This window comes from Meleagris gallopavo, chromosome 3 (assembly GCF_905368555.1).
Source record: "Meleagris gallopavo chromosome 3, MGAL_WU_HG_1.1, whole genome shotgun sequence".
Classification (NCBI taxonomy): domain Eukaryota; kingdom Metazoa; phylum Chordata; class Aves; order Galliformes; family Phasianidae; genus Meleagris; species Meleagris gallopavo.
Window position 1 is genome coordinate 75,972,094 of NC_139406.1, and position 23,820 is coordinate 75,995,913.

General features: G+C 40.2%; 1 protein-coding gene across 4 annotated transcripts in view; it reads left to right on the plus strand.

Moving 5' to 3' along the window:
* Positions 1–430: 430 nt before the first annotated feature.
* OXR1 (oxidation resistance 1) overlaps positions 431–23,820 on the plus strand; it is a 247,470-nt gene continuing 224,080 nt past the window's right edge. The window contains exon 1 of one of the 4 annotated variants that reach the window (XM_085221565.1): positions 431–584. The gene's annotated coding sequence lies outside the window, so the exon portion shown is untranslated. The remainder of the gene's footprint in view (positions 585–23,820) is intronic. The other 3 variants (XM_085221569.1, XM_085221566.1, XM_085221562.1) reach the window with 3 other exon arrangements.

Here is a 23,820-nt window from a genome sequence, read left to right on the forward strand (position 1 = left end):
TACTTTCTCCCGCACTCTCCAGACCCGACGTCCGAAGCCGCCGCCTGGCGGGCGTTGCGGCGCTAGGGCATGCCGGGCCGGGCGGGCGCTGAGCTGAGCCTCCCGAGAGCCCCCCGGGGCTGCGCGGCGCCAGAGCCGAGCCGCGGCTGTAAGCGGGCACGAGCGAGAGCGGGTCGGGGATGGCGCTACCCCACGGCCCGGCCTCAGCGCGGCTCTCCAGGCACCGCGGGGCGTCCCACACCGCGAGGGGGTTCCGCGCATCGGGACGCCGCTCTCCGCCCCGCCAGAGAGGCCGCCTCTGCCTCTTTAAGCTCCAGCTGTTCTTTTCTGTGGCGCCTATTTTTAGCTCATCCTCTTGGTAGCATCCAGCTCTGCCCCCTATTTCTCGCGGCTCCCCCCCCCCCACTCCCGCCCCCCCCTTTTTGGTAGGTTCCGCGAGGAGACGGCTCGGGGACTGAGCATGTCCGAACGCGCTCGGCAGCGGCCGCAGCGCCGGGGCTGCGCTCGCGCGCCGCGTTCGCCGGGCGGGAAGGAGAGCGCGCGGCCGGGGGCCGTGTGAGGGGGGCGCGTGCCGCTGCCCGCAAGTAAGTTGGCCGCAGAGCGGGGCGCGGGGCCGGGGCCGCGCGGGCGGCGGGGATAAGGGAGGGGCGGCCGGGTCTGCCCGGTCCCCCCCGTGAGGGGTCGGGCGAGACGGGCCCGGCTCCCCTCTCGGCTCCGCAACTTCTCTCTGGTTGTCTTCGGCCCGGCTCGCGGCTCCGGGGAGGCGTCCGACGCCGTCAGCGCGGAGTTGCGGCGTTGAGGGGATCCGGGAGGTCGTGGAGAGGCGGGGGGGTCCGCGGGAGGAACGGGCGGGGGGCTGCGGTTGCCCGTAGGTGATGCGACCCGCGCCCCAAGTTTTTCCTTCCGATCACGAGATCTCGCTGTTCGGTTCGATAAGGGCTGTGCTGTCACCGTCCCTTCCATAACGGCTCAGTTCGGATGCTGCGCGTCGCCGAGCTCGGGGGAGGCGAAGTTCCTCACCGGCTGCTAACAGCAGCGACGCTTTGCTTCGTTTCCTCTGCTGCCAAACGGCAGAGGCGTCAGGAGCCGCTCTCCTGCTCGCGGGAGGCTCGTTGTTGTCTCCGAAGTTGTGCTAAAACAGCCAATTAATTTAAATGATTTAATAACAGGGAGAGGGCAATTTGAGGAGACGCGGAACACTGCCTGTGAAAATTCTGCTGCTTGGCGGCTCGCTGGTGGCAGAACTGGGCCAGCCGGAGCCGGTAGGTGCCGGGAGGGGACAGCTGCCTTCTTTCACGTCTTGAGCCTCGTGTCGGCTGCTGGCACAGCGGGCACGGCTATCCTGGTGCCTTGGTTTGGGTTTGATGGAATGCGCACAGGGACGAAACTGCACGTAAGCTGAAGTGTCTACAGGCTGAGCCTCATCAAAATTTAGACGTGCTTTAAAGTAGTTAAAGACCCAGAACTTGCCGTCCCTGCTGTGTGTATTCACGGTTCTAGTTTTTATCAGTGTTATTGCGATGTAGACAAGGAGACTGCTGTGTGATTGTTTCTGCAACTCTTCCCCTCTCCCTAATGAAGCAAAAAAATCCCAAAGCAGCCCCCCATGACAGTAAGGTGAGATTTCATTTGTGGGTTTCTGGAAACCACTCAGTATGTGCGATTGGGATCTGACTTGCACATCAATAAGCTGCTGTCCTGTCAGTTCCATTTTTATGAGTATGCAATAATGGGGGAAAAAATTGAATTCTTGAGTAGATGCCTTTTGCTTGCTCAGAAGACCATCAGAGAATGCAGCAGGAAAGAACAGCTTGTGCTACCTGTGTTGACGACAGAGGGGAAAAATAAAGAGAGAAATTTTTGTAGAATGCAACCTGCCATTTTTTTTTCTTGTGATTAGATTTGAGCTGCAATAATAATGGTAGGTAAATTAAAAATAAAATTGTTCAAAATGTTAGTAGCCTTCAAAGGCTCTGTTTAAAAAAAAAAAAAAAAGACTTTCCTTATGTTTGAAGAGTAATAATTTGTTTAATAGGTGGCATTTGTTTTACATTTACTGTTATGTTGTCTTAATACTTCTTGTTATGACTCTAAAGCTCATATAGATTAACATATGATTTCAGCATCCTAGACAGGTAGGTACTTTCTGATAGTCAAAGCATATGCAGATAGAGTGTGTACACATTTTTAAATTGTACACTTTCGTACAATGTCTTTAGAGTCTCAGATGATTGTTCATCTCTTGTCCAGGCTTCAGCCCAACTAATAGAAAAGAGATCATTGGGGTGGCAATGGAGTTACATGTTAATAGTTGGGAAATGTCTAGTTAGCAGCTGCAATGTTTGCACATAGCTGTTTTTCCCTTCAAGCAGAAAAATAATAATCTTTTTTCTCCATGTATATATACATTTTTTTCCCTCAGAAGCTTTTATTTCTCAATTGTTCATTTAATCTAAGGATATCTTACTGGTTTTGCTTTTCTTTTTGTAATAAAGTGTGTCATTTCACCTTATAGGTATTCATATGTACTTATACCCCTAAGATTCTGGAGGGTAACAGAAGTGCAGGAAGAAATGTTAAAATGTCCTTTTTAGAAAAAAACCCCAACAACTTTAATTATAAAACCCAAAATCCCTGTTAATAATGCCTTAGGAAATTTTATAGGCAGTAGATTACTCTTTAAGGCTCATAGCTGGAGGCAGTAGTCTAGGATTATCAGCATTACCTGTCAGCTGTTAATTCCTGAAAAGGTCTCTTCCTTTTTGTTGATGAGCTACCATAATTTCTTTTTCACCCTAGTGAGCTACTGTTGTTCCTTAAGTTACTATAGTGAAAATATTCAATTAAGAATTTTACTGGAGTGCACTGGGAGGTGATAACCTTGCAGAAGCAAACAGTTATTGCTAACAAGCATGGTTCAATGTTGGTTTAGCGTGAGTTGCTGCATGTTCATGAGTGTATTCAATTAGAAGATGCTGAAACTTTTGTTTAACACAGCTGTGTACTTCAGTGTAGGATGGCTTCCTTCTCAGCTGCAACAGACACCCTTTGAGGTAATGCACCCTTCTTTGATTTGTGAACATTTAACATCAGGGGCACGAAGAAGAGTTTTGGTCAGGAAGAGAACTGTGTGTGTGTGCTGGAACTCTTGGGGAAGACCTATGGAAAAGGCATCGCCATCTTCAGCTCATCAGTGTTGTTGTGTGTGCCAGAAGCAGATGCTCACGTGGTGCACTGCAGCAGTGAGCTGTAAATTATGTTTTTATTCTAGCATCTGTTCCTACCAGCTTTACTCAAGATTAAACGTAGAGATGGAGAAGATATCTCCTTGATATCTCAGGAAATGTTATGGATATGTCCAACTGTTTCTGTCCATGATAGAAAGTTACTGGACCTTAAGGTCAAAATCTTTCAGATTGTGCAGAGATCTCTGTCATTGAGTGAGTTTATCTATGGCTGCAGCAGTGCAATTTGCAAGTTTCTCCTGTATGCCAGGTTCATGTCATATCAAAGGGATCTTGGCCTCCTGATCCCACTTCCTTACATTGCTCTAGAAAAACAGAGATAGGAATTCTATTTATTTGCTTATTTTGCTAGCTGTTAAAGGAGGATTTGGAGAGGAAGAAAAAGGTAGAGGGGAAAAGAAAAAGAGAGAAAATATGTAAGCCTGTGTTAAACTTCCACAGCTCTTGAACTGAGAACAAACTGGAGATTCGGCTCGTTAACTCTTAGGTGACAGGATGGGAAAGGACCATTCAGCTTCACTTTGTTATTCCTCAGGAATACACTGAGGTATCTTTTTTCATTTGAGGCTTTCTCATTTTATTGAGAAATCACATGAGAAGAGAGAGGCTAGAGACAGGAGCAAAGGGAAGAGAGGACAGCTACCCACAAACTTGCTCTATATGGCATTCCCCATAGTCGTGAACAGACTGTACAAAGGATGGTCCCTTCTGTGGGGGCTATGTAATATGTTGTCCACGTAGTCCGAGAATGGCAACGTGGAAAGAAAGGATTCTGAGCAGAAGGATAAGAAGGTACAAACTCCACTTTGTTTTCTTTTTGCTGGATCCAGTTGCTTTCAGTGCTTAAATAGTAAGTCTATGCCAATGCGTACATTTCTGGTAAGTGTTTATTCTGGGAGGCTTTTTTGCTCCACATGGGGAGTGTTTTTCTCTTTGAAAGTTTTGGAAGCCAGTTTGACTGATGTTTTTTAAAAAAGAGTTGAAATTGAAACCTGTGTAGGAGCAGTAGGATTCCTCTAGCCCCAACCATAGGCATTATTAACCAGTGGGACATCTGTGGTGACTTCCTAAGGAAAGTAAGCACCCTAACAGGAGGGAAAGAACATGAAGCAATCTTTAATGGTGAAGTAGATGCAAGTTTTTTTGAATACTTTGGTAATAAATCTATCTGATCAAAAGTGAAAGATGAATGAAAGAGGAAATTCTGAACACTAAACAAAGCATTATTTTCTTTCTTAATAAATCATTGTGATGCATGCCCCTGATCATGCACTGCGTATTCAGTTGTTGAATAACTGTAGCAATAATAAGCAGTCCCTATAAGATGCATCTCTAATGCCCTCTCATCAGGCTGAATAGCTTTCTGAGTTGCTTACACAAGCTCAAACTGGAACTGCTTACTTAAGCAAAACTTTATTTGGCATTGATAGAAATTTCCTGAAGAGGAACTTCATGTTTGGTGTTTGTTTTTTTTCTATAAACTACAAATATATTGCTATTCAGATACTGTTGTCTACTAGTTATGAGTAAGAAATAAGTACTATACCTCTTTTTGTTCCAGTTCTGGTGTTTGTGTTTTGGAAAAGCAGAAAATAAGATGCTAGTCTGTTCAAGGACTTTAACTAAAGTAGTTAGCAAAGAAGGAAGTTTTTATCATAGAGTCATAGAATCCTTAGAGTTGAAAGAACCTCTGAAGGCCATCTAGTCTAACTCCCCTGCAGTGAACAGGGACACCACAGCTAGATCAGGTTGCTCAGGCCCTGATCCAGCCTCACCTTGAAAGTCTCCAGGGACAAAGCAGGGATGTAGTTTTATTCAATATTTCAGATTTCTGGAACTACACGTTGTCTTAGTTGGGTTTTCAGCGGGGTCATTGGCAGAGCTTAAGCTATGTGAACAAAATCAAGACCTATTCTGTGGAAGATAGTAACCTTCTTGGTGTGTGAGTAAAATCTCAGTCATACAAGATCCCCTGTATTGTACACATGCTCTTCAGAAATCAGTGACCAAAGAGTGACACTTTGGATCAGCCTGGAGTGTATCCTGTTCATCTCTGTGACAGTGCAGCTCGTATCTGTGTAGACAAGTGATACTTAATACAAAGCTTGGAGAGCAAAGTTGTGGCACTTCTATATCTAACTCATATCACCTCTCTGAGAGACAAAGTGTTACCCCTACTAGTGTAGGCACTTGGTTCCATGGTACTACCTGTGCACTTTCATTTTGAAAGGTGGTCTAGCAGCTACCTTTACCGCATCACACGATGCTAGGAGCCATCCTGTCTGTCCTCAGTACTTGAACTCTTCCATTAAAAACAGAGTCCGCAAAAGAAATGTTAACACATTCTGTGGCTGCTTAATTTATATGTCTATTCTATTCTCAAACACGTACTTTGAACTTGCTCTCTAGAAACAGGAGGAAAAGAATTTGCTATCTTCTCTGCTCCTTTGTATAAAAAGCTTTTGAGACACACAGACATTAAACAAATTCATAGGTAAAACACAGTACACTTACGTATTCCTATGGATCATAAGTTTCCAGAAACCTTTATAAAATATGACGTGTGTGGAGATAGCACTTTGATACTATAACTATAGGCAGAACTTTTTTTTCTTAAGGCATAACACAATCAGATTCTATGGAGGCATGTTCTAAAATAGCAGCAAACTCATTATTAGCTATTCCTTAATCTAACCATTGCTGTAGAAATGCCTAGTAATAAATCATCTTCCTATTTCATAAATAATGCTGGACATACTAAAATGTTAGTATTTATAGTCACTTCAGTGAAATTGGATTCACTTTTGAGTTCTTACATTTCCTTTGCCATTTTAAATTATTAATATTGATACATTTCAGAAATAGATATTTATATACTATCGATATAAAAAAATAATCTATTCAGTCATCCATATCTCTTGTACTTCAATTCCAAGGTGCCTGCTGTGTTCAGTTGCATTGGAGAAGCAGGACATCCAGGTTGTTGACATGAGCATGTTCTGAAATGATAATTGATGACTGATACATCACAGCTTCTCAGCTTCCGAGGAAAAAAAGATGCAAGAGCTTTTAAATCCTCTTTAGAGAAGGAAGCAATTTGTATCCAGGACTAAAAACAATGGTAACAATAAAAACAGATATAATTGGAATCAAAATACATTTGCTTGTTCCACTTTTAATTCTACTTTGAACCTGATTTTAATCTCTGTAGGATTTTTCAATTTTCTCTCTGGCTTTATGGTTATATTTTTCTTATTCCCTTCTCCAGGAGTCAGGCTGAATACTGATTGCATGGAAGTATTATTACCAGAGGCCTAATGCTAATTTATAATAGCCGAATCTCACATCTAGATCAAACTTCAAGACCTTTGTGGTACTTTCTATTTGAATATTTTTCAAATAATTGCACTGATTTTAAATGTGGAGTTGACCAATGGATACAGGCCCCACTCAAGGCTTCTGCTGACATAGATTAATTTTTTTGCTGTGGTCACATTTTTCATATGCTAGTAAGGATGATAGTAGCACGAATTGACTGGTCTGTCTGGAACAGATAACTTGAAACTTTTCCATACATAAGCTGTCATATCGCCTTTTTTTTTTCCACATTTTTTCTCTTGCTGAGGCCTACCTCAGCTGAGAGCTTTTAACGTGAGTTTATACTTCACCAAGAACTGAATTACTTAGACACCTCTAATGTGGGAACAGTAGGGTAGTCATGTGAAAGAAATTATGAGGAAAAGTTTAAAGCAGAGCTAATGTTTATTAAAGCTTCAGTGCTCAATTGTCTACTTATGTCCCAGTGTCTTCCTGTATGCTGCGTATATTTTCTGCAAGCTCTCTATGGTGGAGCAATGCATTTACTTGTAGAGGCCATGTACCTTCAACTTTTTTTACGGTAATAGTCTATTTTATGCTTACAAATTAAACTGTTAATACAAATTTATCAAATTTCAGGCTTTGAATGTAAGATTTCTTTTTAGGTGCACCGGCCATAACAGCTGCTTTACTTTCTTTTCCAGTGTAGCCTCACGTTTTCCTTATCCTCAGGATGTCTTGGGTCTGAAGCAGTATCAGTGGTGCTGTGTGGCACCGTGTCTGAGGGTACCTCCAGGCACAGCTTTCCATCCAAGCCTTCCCTTGGCCAAAGGTCCCCGAGGGCGCAGATTGCTTTCATCAGTGGGAGTGTTGCCACATCTAAGAAGACAGGGTCAAGCCAGACTTATCCAACATTTGCACTTAGCCACTGGCAAGAGTTATAGAAGTGGTGACTGAAAAAGTGGAATTTGGGGTATATTGTTTCTGTTCTTAGTGTCCACACAGCACTGAACCACTATGATGCACCTGGGGTTTAGATAAAAAGCTTTTTGCTCTGAGCAAGCATCTTAACTGAAATGCTGGGTTACAAACTGCTGTCCTTTGAGCTGAGTTTCAAGAGGGAGAAAAGGCTTTGGCTTTTTGAGCAGGTTAGAACTTGGATGGGTTCCTGGACAAAATTTTAGGGTTGGTTGCTATGAAAATCCAAATGAGGTTGAGATTGTTGAAGAGTGGTGATCGTGATGGACTTGTAGCTTGCTGGATAGGACTTGGGGAAGATGAGAATGACATTGGGCAGGTGGGGAAATGTGCAAATAAGCAGCCTGTGTCTTGTGACAGTATGCTTTTAGGGAGTCTAGATGGAATCCAAAGTTTCTGATCCTTCCTATGCTATTATTGCATTTCAGGGAATCTCATTTTGTGTCCTGTCACCTCATAGCCCCTTCTCCCACTTACTGTGGATTGAATATAATTAAGTACCACAAAGGTCAGAAATACCAGAGCTGAAGCAGCTGTCCAAAATAAGATGGCATTTGAAACAACATTCCATCTAAGCTGGGTCTCTATGTTTCAAGTGTTTATCTGTAAAATAAAAGTAGTACTAGCTGCACAACGTAGTATGATATGAAAAGACAAGTTTATATTAGTCTTGTGGAGTGCTCTTAAGCTGCAGTTATGGTCAACTTGGCCAGGCTCATGGGGAAACTACTTCGCTGCCATTAAGGTACTAGAAGTAACAGAGGAGCAACTAGGATCATAGCATATGTTGATATCTCAACTGCTTGGTCAGGAAATACTTGCTCACCTATTCTGTGGGTGTTAAACAGTGAACACTAAATTGGCTCATCTTAGTTCTGTCACCACCCCCTAATTTTGCACTAAACCAGCACTGCAGGCAACCCTCAAAAAAAAAGCTCTCCATATCTGGAGATGAAACTTGACCTGTCTGAAGCTTTAAAAGGGAGATAATACAAATATACATTCCCACTAAGAAATACCAAGAAATAAACAGTCTGTTTTGCCCAACTTTCAGAGTACTTTATAGGAGTGTGCCCTAAAAGTAAGGAGGGGTACTGCTGACGATGTTGGGACCCAAGGGAACAGCATGGAACTTGCTGAACATTGAAAGAAGTCTCTTCACCATGAGGATGGTGAGGTTCTGGAATAGGCTCCTCAGAGCAATGGCACCAATACTGACAGAGTTCAAGAACCATCTGGACAGTGCTCTCAGAAATATTGCTTGATTTTTGGTTAATACCTTGTGGAGCCAGGAGTTGAACTGATGATCCTTTTGGGTCCCTTCCAACTGGGGGTTCTAGGTTTCTAACTGTAGCAGAGGCCGAATATGAATCTGTTACTGCTCTTTCTAATAACTTCTAATTCCCTCAGTCACTTCTGCTAATTTTTGTTTCTCAGATACACAAAAAGGCAGAGTTCTTGGAAATGACACGGCAGCAGGCAGTAGGAATGAATTGTGTAAAGAGAGAATTACATATCATCCCATGTGACCTTCTTTTGGGGAATGTGGGAGACCAGCGGCTGGAACCCCTGGGCTTTCATCAGTTGAAACAAATGAAATTCTGAGGAAATCTGGCAATCAGCATTAGTAGGAAGGAAATCGTTCTGCCTTCATGAAATGTGAAAAGATTCCTGTCATATGTTTTAAATTCTTATAATAACTGCTAATTGCTTTCCACTTTGTAATTCTTCTTACTGGTTATTGTAATTGTAAGTCAGAATGGCAGGAGTACCTGTTTGTTTTGCTATCTATCTTAATGAACTCAAGAGGAAGAGGAACTGAACACAAAACATATTTTTAAAAACTACTATTCCTTTATTTGGTTTCCTTGGTTACGTATTTATGAGGGAGAATTTCTGACCAAAAAAAAAAATCAAACAACCCACCAACTTTCAGTATCCTCTCATAGCTTCAACATTAATATGACTTAAATAACTGTGAATTATGAAGTAGAGTTTTCTAATATTATCTTAAACGATAATAGACATTTTAAATGCCCACAGTCATCCTAGTTTTGTCTTCTTTTTTAGCCATGCCTTGTTCAGTAAGTTTGGTTACCTTAGAAAACAATCTTGTGATTTTTATTTTTTTAAAAAAACATCTCTTTTTTGTATATGTTGTATATATATTGTAATACCCAATCATGTAATAGGTCAGTTTTCCTTATTAATTTTCCAAATGAGTACCTGTACATCAATCTGTAAATCTTCAGCATAAAAACCAAGAGCAGAATTTGACTTTGAATAACTTCTTCTGTCAAACACAGCAACTTTTGTTTTTGCTTGAAGATCTGCAAATATTTTCAAGGTGAATTAACTGCTTTTTGCCAGAATGAGCTGGATTTTATGCTGTGCAAAGACAAAAGCAAAAGTCATCAATGTGCTTTAATTGTACATGAGTTTAAGTGCATGAGTATTAAAAGAATTAAAGAATTAAAAGAATAGTCTGGGGAAAAAAATGTAGAGGCAAGCTTTCTGATGGGTAAACTAATATAAATTGTTCCAATCTACAGAAATACAGATTGGGATTGTGAAGCTGGTAGAAGCAGCTTGTAGTTTTCCAGATGCTCTTACCTGACATTTTATACTGCAGTGCTTACACAGAGCACGACGCAAATTTCAGTGCATCAAGCATTCAGTTTCCATGCTAGGATTAAATTACTCAGGTTTGTTTGGAGTTCTGGACTGATGCAATTTTAAACCACAAGTGTTTTGTCATGTATCCTTGCTCAGGAAGTTTCTTGTTCCATTTATAATAAAAATTGAATTGTGATGAATTAATGATTATGACCATATCTGAGCTACAGCACATCTGAACCTTGTACATTTTTTCCTACCTAAAATACACATAACTGATTGATTTGAACAACAGCTGTTATTATCTGCTCTTGGTGCAGTGTTATCTACATATAAACACCTCTCCAGTAGGCAAAGAAAGGTAAAATGTCCTCCAAATAAAGCAGACTGAACATCTACTTCCCCACTTTAGGCAAAAAATGCAGCACTATTCATATAAAAACTTCAGTCCATAGCCCTTGAAGATGCTGTCTCTAAACATACAGCTACTAAGCTGTGCAGAAACATTTTTAGGAGAAACATGAGAAATGGGCTTCTTCAGTAGAAGAACATTAGAAAGTAAGTTTTGTTACTTACATTCATTAATTGCATTGTATATTTTATATGTGGCCCAGGACAATTTCTCTTCACTCAATGTAGTCCAGACATATCAAAAGGTAGAACACCTATGCTTTAGACCATAATATTCTAGTATTGTTAATAGGTCTGACTGTTAACGCTTAAATAAATAAATAAAATTAGTGATGAGAAATGTTTGTGAGACCACTAGGAAACCAATTCAAAAACTATGGTAATATGTGAGGCTCACTGATGTAAGGCATGGCATGAGTATGGTTGGTTAGAGCTGAGCTGCAAGAAGAATATTTAATTCTGAGTTTAAATTAAAGTGCTATCAAGAGTTTGGGACAGAAGTTTACAGAAACACTGGCTCTGTTATAAAGTACTATGATGAAATTTATACCTCAGCTTGTCTTCTGTTGTTTTTTCCTCCTTGCAGAAGTTATCTATATTGGAAGTTCTGCTTTAGGTTGTTTTCTACTAACTGGTGCTGTTGATAGAAATCTTTACTGTGAATTTATGACCTAAACGAGTAAAGCCATACAGAACAACAGTGCTTTCTTGTTGAAACCAAAACATTTAAATCTAAGAGAAGACTTGACTCTGTGGGATCTTGAGTCTAGAACAGAGCCATAAGAGATAGGCTTAGGTTTCATTTTCACATATGGAAGATGATAGATAATTGTCCTAAATTAACTCTACGAATCAAAGGTGGTGAAGGAGGTTCTTCCCATGTTTTTGTATGGGGTCAGATACAGTGCACTCCAAACAGGTTTTAGCCATATATGGAGAGTATTTTACCTCCTGTTCATCAAAAGGGAAGCAAACATTGTGTTTTTTAACTGTTAAAAAATTAATATATATTCTTGTCATCTGCCTTCTGGCTAATTAGTAACATGGAATTGAGCTGCAATGGACTAGACGTGCATGCTAGCAAGGGTACTAATCTGTATTACTTTTTTTAATGTAATAGCACTTAAAAACAGCAGGCTTTTTCTGATGCATCACTGCTGATTTTGTGACTTTTACATGTGGTTGGCCATTAGCCACTGTCACTGCAATGGACAGAATGGATGCAAACCTATTGTGGATGGAACAGTGAGAAGGCTGTGGAATGGTTCACATTGGTTCTGCGATACAAATCCTTGAGTACTTCAATGTCAGGTTTAATATTTTGTGTTTGTACTTCTGTGATAACAGGCAGGATGTGGGGAGAAAAAAATGGCATAAATCATAGAATGGCTGGGTTTGGAAGGGACCTCAAGGATCTTGAAGTTCCAACCTCCTTACCGCAGGTGGGGTTGTCAGCCTCTAGATCAAGTACTAGATCAGGTTGCCCAGTGCCCCACCTAACCTGGCCTTTAACACCTCCAGGGACGAGGCATCCGCAGCTTCTCTGGGCAGCCTGTTCCAGCACCTGACCTCAGTAAAAAACTTCCCTCTGACATCCAATCAAAATCTCCTTTCTTTTAGTTTAAAACCGTTGCCCCTTGACCTGTCACTATCTATCTGTGAAATAAGTTGATTTCTCTCCTGTTTATGGACTGCCTTAAAATGTTGGAAGGCTGCAATGAGGTCTCCCCGCAGCCTTTTTTTTTTTTTTTACCCAGGCTGAATAACCCCAGTTCTTTTAGCTTGTCTTCATAGGAGAAGTGCTGCACCCTGTGGATCATCTTCTTGGCCCTCCTCTGGACCCTCTCCAAAAACTCTGCTTCTTTCCTGTGTTTGAGGTCCCAGACTTGAAGACATACTCAAATCAAGTTCTTACACAGTAACATTTTGTGTTACTTCTTTGTTTTGCAACTTTCAAGTAACTTTGCTGTGCTTGTCAGCAAAGTAAACATTACAGAAACAAAGCAAAAAAGCTTGGTTCTCTTCCAGTTTGTTTAATTCCTGCTAAGATAGTGTTTATATTCGGAAAGGAACAATCCTGAATCATTCCAGTTCACAGTTCAGATCCTTTGGTTGATGGCATTGCACACTGGGTGACCTGAAAAAAGTGAGTAGGCAGTAGATTTGTTGTGATTGTTGAACTGCTTATTGTCTCATTAAGATGTTATTGGTGTCACTTCCATTTATTTGTAGTGGGAAAGGCAGATTTAGTATTGCGGAGACAATAGCATTTCCAATTTCTTGGTTGTAGTCCTTACTTAGCATAACCTGCTCCGTAATGTATCAATATGGGCCAAATTTATCTCTGTAACTCAGAAGCAGTTATAATAATACTGATGCAGACAAATGCTTGTCTTATTTACAAGACTGTAATAGTGAGAGTAAGTTTTCTGTCTGAATGGAGAACTCATAAACCTACACCGACATTTTATAAATATCCTCTGACAAGTGTTGAAATTGTATTTTAATTATGTGACAGTGCTCTGCTTTTGTCAGTTCCCAAACCTCCCCAAATAGACTTGCATTTTGTAGTATAATAAAGGCAATTTATGTCCTCATATATTTTGTTTGGATAGAGGTGAGGTTGTCACTTTGGAAAGAAAATACTGTCACTGTCAGTCGTCTTATGCCTTGAATCACTTTGCAGGTGCCACTGCTGACTACCACTAGGAAAATGCCTGATATAAACAGTATGAGATTACGTGGACTTTACTGCTAGTAGTCAGGTTACCTGAAACAGAGTAGACAGAGGAATCTACTTGTACACAAATATACAAAACTTGAATTACCTGTCAGATGAAGGTGAGAAACTAGTGTGCACATCCTGCCATGTGGGAAAACTACTGCCTTTAACTGTAGTTAGTGGGATTAAGATTATACTGTATATTTTCTCTGAATTATAAGAAAGGCAGTTGAAACGCTATATAAAGAAGAGGCACTAAACAAATGACAGAATCCTGTCAGGCATTTAAGAGGTGAAAACACGTGAAACATGCACTCTCCTGTGTTCAGCCTGTACCTTTCAGGATGATACTTTTCCTCAGTTCTGAGTGGAGTTCACAGCTAAGAAGGGTAATGAGATAAGCCCCTCTTGGCTAAAAAAAGAACCTTAGCTTGGTACTAAGCCTAAGGATGAAGCTCATGGAACTGCACTTCGGACTTCCACCTGGAACTGAAGAAGTGCATAAAGACTGGTACTGCAGAAGTGCGTAAAAACCGCTCTCCTGCTTGTCTGATGGGGTCTGGGGGTTCTGCATCCTGAAACCTGCAAAAGTTCCAGAGTGGAAAAAATCAAGAAGAGCTTTTCTAGTTCAGGAAAGAATAATTAAGGGTTTTTAAGTTGGTATTTCAGGGAAAATGGATATTGGAAATCAGTGATGTCTTTGTGATCTCAATTCCACTGTTGGAACCTTAAAAGTCAGATTTCTGAACAGTGGACTGAATGTCCAGTGTCATTTTGATAGCACTTGAGCAAGTAGCACAGTTATTATTGATATCACTGCATATACGGAGTTGAATATAATAGTAAAAAGCCCAAGAATCAATCTCTTTTTTGTTTTTCATATAGAAATACTATTAATTTCCATATGTGCTGGTTTCAGTTGGGACAGAGTTGGTTTTTCCTTCACAGTTTCAGGTATGATGCTGTGTTTTGGTTTTAAGAGAAAGCCAATGCTGATAATGTACTGATGTTTTTGTTGTTGCTGAGCAATGCCATACAGAGCCAAGGACTTTTCAGTTTCTCAGCTTCTTGTACTGCTCTGGCAGTGAGGAGCACAATTTTTCGGGAAGGGGCATAACCTACAGCTGACTTATACTAGCCAGAGGGATATTTCATACCATATGACATCATGTGAAAAAAAACTTGACAGTGGTGGGAAGTTGGCTGGAGGAGCTGTCATTGCTTGAGGACTGGCTGGGCATCTGTTGGCGGGTGGTGAGCAATTGAGTTGTATATCACTCATTTTGTATATATGTATAGTATATGTATAGGTAATTATCACAACTGTTATTTTCCTTATCCTTTATTTGTCTTAGTAAATAAGTTTTTATCTCAACCCATGAATTCTATTTTTTTTTTCCTGATTCTCTCTGCCATCCTGCTGGGAAGGGGGAGTGAGTGAACAGCTGCGTGGTGCTGAGCTGCCTGCTGGGTTAAACCACAAACACCGTACTAATAATGACTTGCAGAAAAAAAAAAGAAGTAGAATATTAAGAAGCAACTAAATATTTCTTAGGAAGAAGGTGAGGAAAAATGTCAATCAAATCCAGCTTTATTAGAAAAATATGAACTGCTTAATTGGCTTTATTAAGAAAGGCATAATTAAATCGAATTTTATTGTTTTTTCATAGTTGAAATGTCCTATGTGAGGATTTATAAATCTTAAAACTCTGCAAATGAAAGCTCCAGTACAGGCAGCAGATGTTTTTTTTTCTCCTTCTTGTTGATTTTAGGGTATTATCAGCACTCACAGCTACCTAATCCCAAACCCATTTTACAATTGAATTACTTGCCATTTTCATGATGTCTTCCCATGAGGTTTCTTTGAGATCTGTCTTTCCAATTACCATTTGCTGTCTTTCAGCACTACTTTCACTTTAATTTTGCAATGCAAATATCTCTGGATCCATCGCAGTTCATTTCATCCTCCTCTCTATTTCCATGCAATTTGCAGTCCCAAATAATTTTGAAGATTTTTCTCAAAAAATATGATTGGTAAAATACACTGAAATGTAAAAAGTATTATCAAGCATCTGGTGTTTAGAGTTCATAGTTTCAAGCTTTTCTGAAAAACCCAAAGAATGAGACTGATTTTCTTTTGAATAGTTGCTGGAATTGAACCTTTACGAGGAATTTTAAGGAGCTGGGGCTTTAGGAAAGTATTCACTATCATGACATACATTTTTTTCAAAGTAAGAGAACTAAAATACTGTAAGCGAAACAATGGCTTAAAACTACTTAGTGCTTCAAGCTTATGTCTTTTATCTAACTTTGTAATTAGCTCGAAAGTAGTGAAACCAAAAGCAATACCAGTGAAAGATTGTTATTTTTGGCTAATCTCCTGCAGTGCTATTCACAAAGCAACTATAGGTTGGCTTGGGAGGGGCCTGACAGATTGTCTACTTCCATCCCCCAGAAGTGAAGTTGTTGCCCTTGGTTTTTTACAGTGCTCAGTTCCTGCTGATTTCAGAAGTTCGAAATACTTTTTTGCTGAAGCCGGTAAGGGCTGTGTTTAGTATGGCTGAAAACCAGATGGAAGGATGTTTGCCAGAGCAGTGTTCATAAGGCCTAATCTTTTAAGGCACTATCACTCAATTGCTGTATTAGCTAGCTAATGACTAAATGAGACTTCTGCTCCTTTGCTTCTCTTTGCCTTTCAGTAAGTATCAGCTCGGGAAATTATTTTCTTATTTTTTTTCAGATATTCTCTGAGTGTCTGATTTTTCAGTGTAAGTTTGGAAACTGCAACTTCTGTTTTCAGGTTTTATAAGGGACAGCACATGCACTCAATGCTATCACTGTATTTATTTAAATGTATCTATTATAGGAAAAAAAAAAAAGAGGGAATTTGTTCTTAGGTATTTGGCCACAAAAATGGTAGATATTAGAAGTATGCTAACAAGCTGAACGGTTCTTCAGAGATGTTTTACACTGATTTCTTTGAATCATAGTATATCCTGAGTTGGACTGGATCCCCAAGGATCATTGAGCCCTGGCTGGAGTCCTGGCTCCACACAGGACCACCCGAAATCCAAACCCTTTATCTGAAGGCACTTTCCAAACGCTCCCTGAGCTCTGGCATCAGGGGCCTTGGGCAGCTCGTTCCGTGCCCACCGCCCTCTGGTGCAGACCCTGTCCCTGACCCCCACCCGCCCCTCCCCTGACGCAGCTCCATGCCGTTCCCTCGGGCCCTGGCGCTGTCACACAGAGCAGAGCTCAGCGCTGCCCCTCCGCTCCCTGTGAGGAGCTGCAGCCGCCATCGGGCCTCCCTTCAGCTCCTCTGCTCTGGGCTGCACAAACACAGTGGCCTCAGCGCTCCTCGCACATCTTGTCCTCCAGACCCTTCTACATCTTTGTATCTCCTTTGGTTGATGTATCCTGCTTTTGTATTTCTCCAGTTGTGTTCTTAAATTTCCTGTGTTCCTAACTGTGAATCTTACGTTTCTGTTTTGTTTGTACTATGGTTCTTACCCAATTACTTCTTTGTCGGTGTGGATCATATTTTTTCTGCAGTATCTTATTTGACAAAGCAAACCTGCATGCTGGTTCATTACTGAAGTGGTGAATTTTAATTGTTTTTATAGCGTAAAATCAATATAGCCATGTATAGCTTCCTCCTGTGTACAAATAAATGGAGAGCTCACCTTACAGACTTTTGTTAGGAAGTTTGATAGATTATTTTTTTTTATTTCCTGGGAGTTCTGGAGTCTGTTTTTCAGGGAATGGGCTGACATTGGTATCGGGTCATTTATTATACCAGGTCTCTCCAAGTTAATCTTTGCAAGTGCTCAAGGTGAAGAATGTTTTAGTGGGAAGAAGTGTTTAGTACAGTCCCAGGTGTTCAGCTGTATTTAGGTATGCATGGGTCTGATTCTGGCTGCAAGATGTGATGCTGCTGTTATCCGTTGTGTTGGGAATGCTGTCTGGAGAAGATATTAACCCAGAATGTTATGCTGGTACAGCTTGTTTGGAAGTTTTATTTTGGAGTGAGACTGATTGACTAGAGGTATGTTAAATGAAGAGGGACTTATATTTGGATATGACCATGTACTTTCAGCGTTCCATGTCCTATTTGTCATATCTTGCACTTGTCTGTAAGTTAAACATGTTTGTCTTCAGTGGATTACTCTCTTTTCTTATCATCTCTTTCTTCCTTAAGATCCAGTTAAAATAAAATACTTTGATTTAGATTTCTTGCAAATTGCAAATTGTTGTTTAATATGAGTGTAAAAGGTGTTTTTTTGGTTTTAGTTTTAAATTGCAGTTTAATTGTCAGATGAGGTACTGCTGCCTTTCTATACGTAGATTTTGAAAGTAGTTATTTTAGAGTCAGTCTTTTGTGAGCAAATTCTCCCAGTATTTAATATTCTTGTCATATTACAGAGGATCAGTTTGCAGTATTCTTGGAGGGAATGGCTTCTTCTGCTGTCATTAGATTAGTCTTGAGACCTTGTTTTCTAATTACCAAAAGAAACCCTGTAGCATAATTTCATATAGGGGAAAAAATGCACAGCTGAGATAAGGCAAAAAAAGCAAAGTTCCTGAGCAGCATCTTAGAGATGCTTTAATGAGTTGCAGTTTTTCATTTTAGATTTTACTTTTGTTCGTAAGCTATTTAGAAAGAAGAAAAGATAAGGGAGGGCCTTTTTTTGCAGAAAGAATGATCTCTCCTTATCCCTAGCCTTTCCCCTCATATAGCTGCTGCAGAATGCAGTAGTGAACTCATATGCACGTAGAAGTAAACAAAAACATAGTTATTATAAAGATAAACATTATGAGAGTCAAAATCTGGTACTCTGTAGACTCTGGGTGACCTGTCTTCTTTCATGGCAGTCTCATGGGATGTGATTCAGATTTCCCTTTTCCAGAGTTTTTCCATTCCCTCTTTTTTTTTTTTTTTTTTTTCTTCCTTCATCTGAGGAATAATAATTTCTGGCAGGGATGCCTGCTGGGGGCCTCTGAGAGAAGTTGTGGGCCCAGAACGTGCTCCTGCTGCAGTAACTACAGATGGCATGCAGGTACCATTACTTGCCATCTGGACCATTTTGTCTCTTACAGCTCATCTGTCTTTCATCTTTCTCTTGTACCTCATCTTTTTTTATTTTTTTCCCCTGTTTTGTCCCTTAGGGACAAGATAGGAAATGTGTTTTGTCACAAACCAGATGACTTGAGCAATGCTCGTTTGCATTCTCCAACCCATAGACATGCTAAGGGCTTAGAAGGAGTAACTACTATTCAGCATATTCAAAACCAAAATAATAGGTAAATTAACTTTTTTTCTCCATTTATGTCTACTTGCAGATACTGAGCATTTCGTATCTATCACCTTCTATCTCCTTAATTTTAAGGAAGTGTCTCAATTCTATGAATCATATATGGAGCTGTGCAAAGCAGCATTTGGAGCAAAATGGAGTTTCTGGTGGAAGAAAATACTTATGGGAGCTACTGCTGCAAGGAGGAGTCACCGCAGGCCCAGTGTGGGGTGACAGAGAGGCAGTCTGGGCAAGCTGGTCATGCTGCTGCTTGCTGTCTTCATTTTGTTCTGAGGCACTCACAGTGAAATTCACCACAAACCTAACTAAATGATGTGCTCAGTTATGTTTAGACATTTGAAAATGAGGATTCTGTTCAGTTAATTCACTGCTGGACAAAGGGATTTACATAGTATTTTTTATAGGTACAGGTTCATGTTGAAATGTGTCTTTTTCATCCTTTCGAATTCACTTTAAGCAAAATATGAGACTGTAAGTGATGTATCCAGATAGATGAATTGTGATTTCTATGTGCTTTGTTTAGCAATGGTGTAGACATCTTACTGTAAACTCAGGAAATACATAGAAAAGCTTTTCTTAAAGTTACACTGCTGAAAAGAGGGAACAATTTATGTTCTCTGGGCATGGGGTTGTTTAGCTATGTCATGGTGATGAACAAAAACTCCAAGTTAATCTGACTTAGTAAGGAGCTTCCAGGATCGCAAGTTAGCAGATTCGTAATCTGACTGTTTGTGCACACATGCAGTCATTGACCTTATTTTTTGTGGATGTGCTTCATCACTATTGCTTTAGAAGAGCCTAATATGTTTTCCCCATTACCTAAATTGCACAAAAATGGAAAACAGGCCTTTCTGTCATATATTTCTCATGTAACCGCATTATGCCTCAGCTGAAGACTGAGTGCTGTTTTCACATTCTTATGCAATGCTTTTAATCCTGAGCGATCAACGTCCTTTGAGAATTAGAACATCCAGTCTTTTCATTTCTCTTGTTTTCTCAGGCACACAGTACACACACACTTGTGCCACTTAGAAACTCCCACTAGAAATAAACTGATTAATAACAAGCTGTATTTGAGGGCTCCCTGGCTGGACCTGTTGTCTTTTTAATACTTTCTATTCTTGTCTTTATTATGCAAAATAAATTGTGTTCCTCGTTTAGCTGACTAGGAATAGATGAACGCAGAACTCTTAAATTCTACCTCTTTAAAGTGCTGAATGTTAATTGGATTTTTTGCTAGAAGCTGCCTTGAGAAGCAATATGACTATAGTATAATTGCTTGAAAGCAAAACATCTGCAAAGCTGAAAAAACATCAAGTAGGTTTGTTTTATTATAAGGTACTTGACAAGAATTAAAATGATTAATTGTTTACTTGCCACAGCAGTGATATTTTGCGTTCTGGTGGCTTGTGTCCTCAATTTTTCTCAGAAAAAGCATCAGATAAAAGTTGAAGAACATCTGAGAAGTAGGAACACCCTAAACTTCCTCCTTTGAAGTACACTTATACATTTTTTCCTTTCTGATATTAAGCTGGTGGAAAAAAAAGTGACAGGTTGGATAATTCAAATCCCATTTTTTTCCAAGAAGATAAGGCCAAATTTCACAGACTACATCTTTCTGCATTTTCCTAGACCTGCTTTCATGCCCTGTCAGTCCTGACTGTACTTGTGTGAACTGTGTTACACTATATCGATGCCGTGATGGTATTTCTGTTACATTTAGTACTGGAAGTTGGATGCCTGGGGGGGATTTTCATATTTCATGCCACTCAAGGTATCAGCGCTGTGCTGTGGTGGGATGGTGGTAACTGTGGGTGCGAGCCCTGCTCTTCTGCACCTTTTCCTTTCATGCGACCTTTTGACTTTAAGATTTAAAAAAAATGTCAAAACTGAAGGCAGGTACTTAGTCACTGTGTTCTATCCAGAAGTGCTGACTGCAGCCAATTCTCACCACTTAAAGAGAAGGAGTCCATTTACACTCATTTATTTTAACTGTAAGTATACCTGAAGATGACTGAACAGCAGATGTCTGGCTAACACCTGTATCTGAGCAGGTTTTAATTAATTTTATACCCACTGTGCATTTTTTTTCCCTCTTGTTCCCACACAGAGATTGATAGATAGACTGCTTAATGCAGGAAATTTAAGAGTTTAAAGAGGAGAATCATATTTTCCTATCTGGAGATTTTTGAGGTAGTGTATTGAATTGTCTCAAATGATGCTTTCCTTCCAGATCCACCCATTCCTAAACAAGACTTAATGACAGGCTCCAGCCTAGGTCTGCACCTGTGGTAAAATGAATACACTTTACCATAATCCCAGTGGAATTTCTGGTTTGTGACACCTTGCAGGAGCTGCCATATTTTTCAACCTGTTTTGGACTTCTGCATTTTCCCAAAGAAAAAGCCTGGATCCTGACATTTCACTACTGTGAAGGTGGCATACAGAATGGCATGTCCTGGCACATTGCTTTTTGAAACAAGTTGACTGATCCTCTGCAAAATGCAGCTGAGCAGTTCCGTACCAACTGAAGCATCTGTCTCTCACTTTCCTTCTGGCTTGGCTGTGTGCCTCTTGCCTTCCTGACAACAGCAGAGCCCGCTTTGCTTGAAGAGCCGACCAAGACTTCTGGATGTGAACCATCAAAGAAGCCATTTTGCATCTTGCCTTCAGGTGGTTTAGTCTCTCATTGAATCTGTCCTTGCTCTGTGGTTGAATGCCAAATGCTGCTGTTTAATTCATGCTGAACAGCATCATAGTGCACTGAAGGGCATGGAACTATTTATAAAATTAGGAGCAAACCTATGAGTTTAGTTTCAAAATCTGACTTAATGTGGTCTGAAATTTAATGAGATTTAATGAGAAATTGGAAAACAGGCATCTTGCAGACCACTATCTTTTTAACATAGTCACTCACCCACTTCAAAATATTTCTGCTGGGAAATTTACAGTCAGTTCAAATTTGACTTAAAATACTCTGCCGCTGTCCACTACTCACAGACAAGGTTTGACTCTGAATGACCCCTTTTCCTTCATGAAATGATTGGATTATTATTTTTTTTTTTCCCATGTAACTGTATTGACTGTCACTCTGGGTAGTTCAGCTTCCCCAGACGCTTTGAATAAATTAAAGTAAAACATAAGTTCAGTAACAGTGATAATTGATCTGCTAATAATTTAAGGAACTGGGAAACAGTTTGCACTGTGTTAAAGTCATGAGTATTTCCTGGGTTTGTCCACTTCCTATTTTGAGGAAATTAGACATCAGAAATGGCAGTTAAGGAGAGATCTGTAGGAGAGAGGTAAGCAAGCAATCACCAAATGAAATGAAAGTGTGGTGGGAATAAACTTCGTTCACTGAACCTGCATGATACAGAATGGATATATTTTTTTTTAACCTGTGTTGAGGGCTAAAAAGAGAAGCAAGACATTCTGCTTTCTTCCCTCCCGCTGCTGCTGTAAACACTCACTTCCAGTCACCTCTCCCTAAAACACTTTCGAGTTTTCAGGCATTATCTTACACGTCATCTCTCTGTTACATGCTGCCTTCCCCACTGAGAAACTATTACAGCAAAGGCTGCCCACTGTGATGAATGTTGGCTACCCCAGGGCAATGACATCCTTTCTGACTTCACTTGTGGGCTGCTGACTGTGCCTTCCAGGAGACTTACAGGAAAGATCTTAATAATAAATTGATTCTCAATTTTACTACCTATTCTTAGCTAGTGGAATAAATATAAAAAACTAAAATGGAGGAAAAGTGTTACTTTTTACTGTTGTGTACAAAGTAACAACTAATACAATTGGTTTTGCCTACAGGCAAGAAGGAACTGTTTGCAAATTAGGATGAGGAAAAATGTTTATGTGTTCTGACCTCTACCTGGTGATTTTTCCTGTAGCTGAAAAAACAAAAAAAAATCCTTTTGGCTTCTAACCTGTGCTTGGTAGCTTCAAGCTGCTCATAAATTGAAGCTGCTCAAGAGTTCTTAATGATCAGACTTTGATTTCCTGTCACAGGCAAAATGAACTCCAGAATGCTGTATTTAGCTTCTAGGAATACTCTTTCCATGTCTGTTGGTAATTGCAGCAGCTTTCTCTTCTCCAGGTTAAACAAGCCCAACTCCCTCAGCCTTTTCTTCATCGGAGAGGTCCTCCAGCCCTCTGAGCATCTTCACAGCCTTCTATGGACCCTCTCCAACAGCTGTATGTCTTTTTTGAGCTGGGGTTCCCAGGGCTGGATGCAGTAATTCAGATGGGGCCTCATAATGACAGAACAGAGGGGGATAATCACCTCCCTTTTTCTGCTGCCACTGCTCTTTTGATGCAGCCAAGGATATAGTTGGCAAATTTAACATTTCTTAAGTGAAGAAGTTTAAATAAATTATGGACCTTAAAATTAAATTATAACTTCCTTTAGTGTCTTTGTATTGATCAGAACTTTTGTAGTCTTTGCTGTGATGCTGTGACCTCTTTGGGGAATAGATGTGTTCACTTCAATCAAGGACTCTGTTTAAGCAGGAGAGAGGCGTGGGTATTTCTAATATGAAAACAATTTGCTTAATATATTATTAATAAATCTTTTGATTTGAAATGCTGTATAAGCTGTTGATTCCAACAGAATGTATGGTCTGAGAGATATTATAATAATACTCAGATTTAACTCATGGTGTCTAATTTTCTAATTCATTAATCACTAGAATCATCACTGACATTTCTTCTAACTTATTAGCACAAACTTGCACAAATCTGTTCTCCCATTCATTATTATAATTTTTTTTTAACTACAGACAGTTTTTTTGGTAGCTTTCTTTGTTGGCTGGTCGAGAAACGGAAGTCTGCTGGACCAGGCTCAAGCAGTCACTGTTCTTGCTCTTGTGTGACCAAATCCTGATTGGGAAGAGCATACAATGTGAATGCTCAAAAATGCATTGAGAAAAGAACAGTGAGAAATGAAATGCATCATCTGTTCCTTGTGATGCCCACAGGGCTGTTGGAGAAAGGTATGGTGTGCCAGTTACAAACCTTGGCAAATCCTCATCAACTCAGCACTGTACAGAGTCTTGCTTGTTGCTGTCTTTCTGGTCACAGGCATAGTGCTGTGGCAAAGGGTGAGGATCTGACTATCTCGGCCTGACTCTTTTCCAAGTAAATTGAAAGCAAGAACAAGTTCATTAAGAGATTAAAGAGAAGGAGCTGTGTCAAAGAAAACTCCATCTTA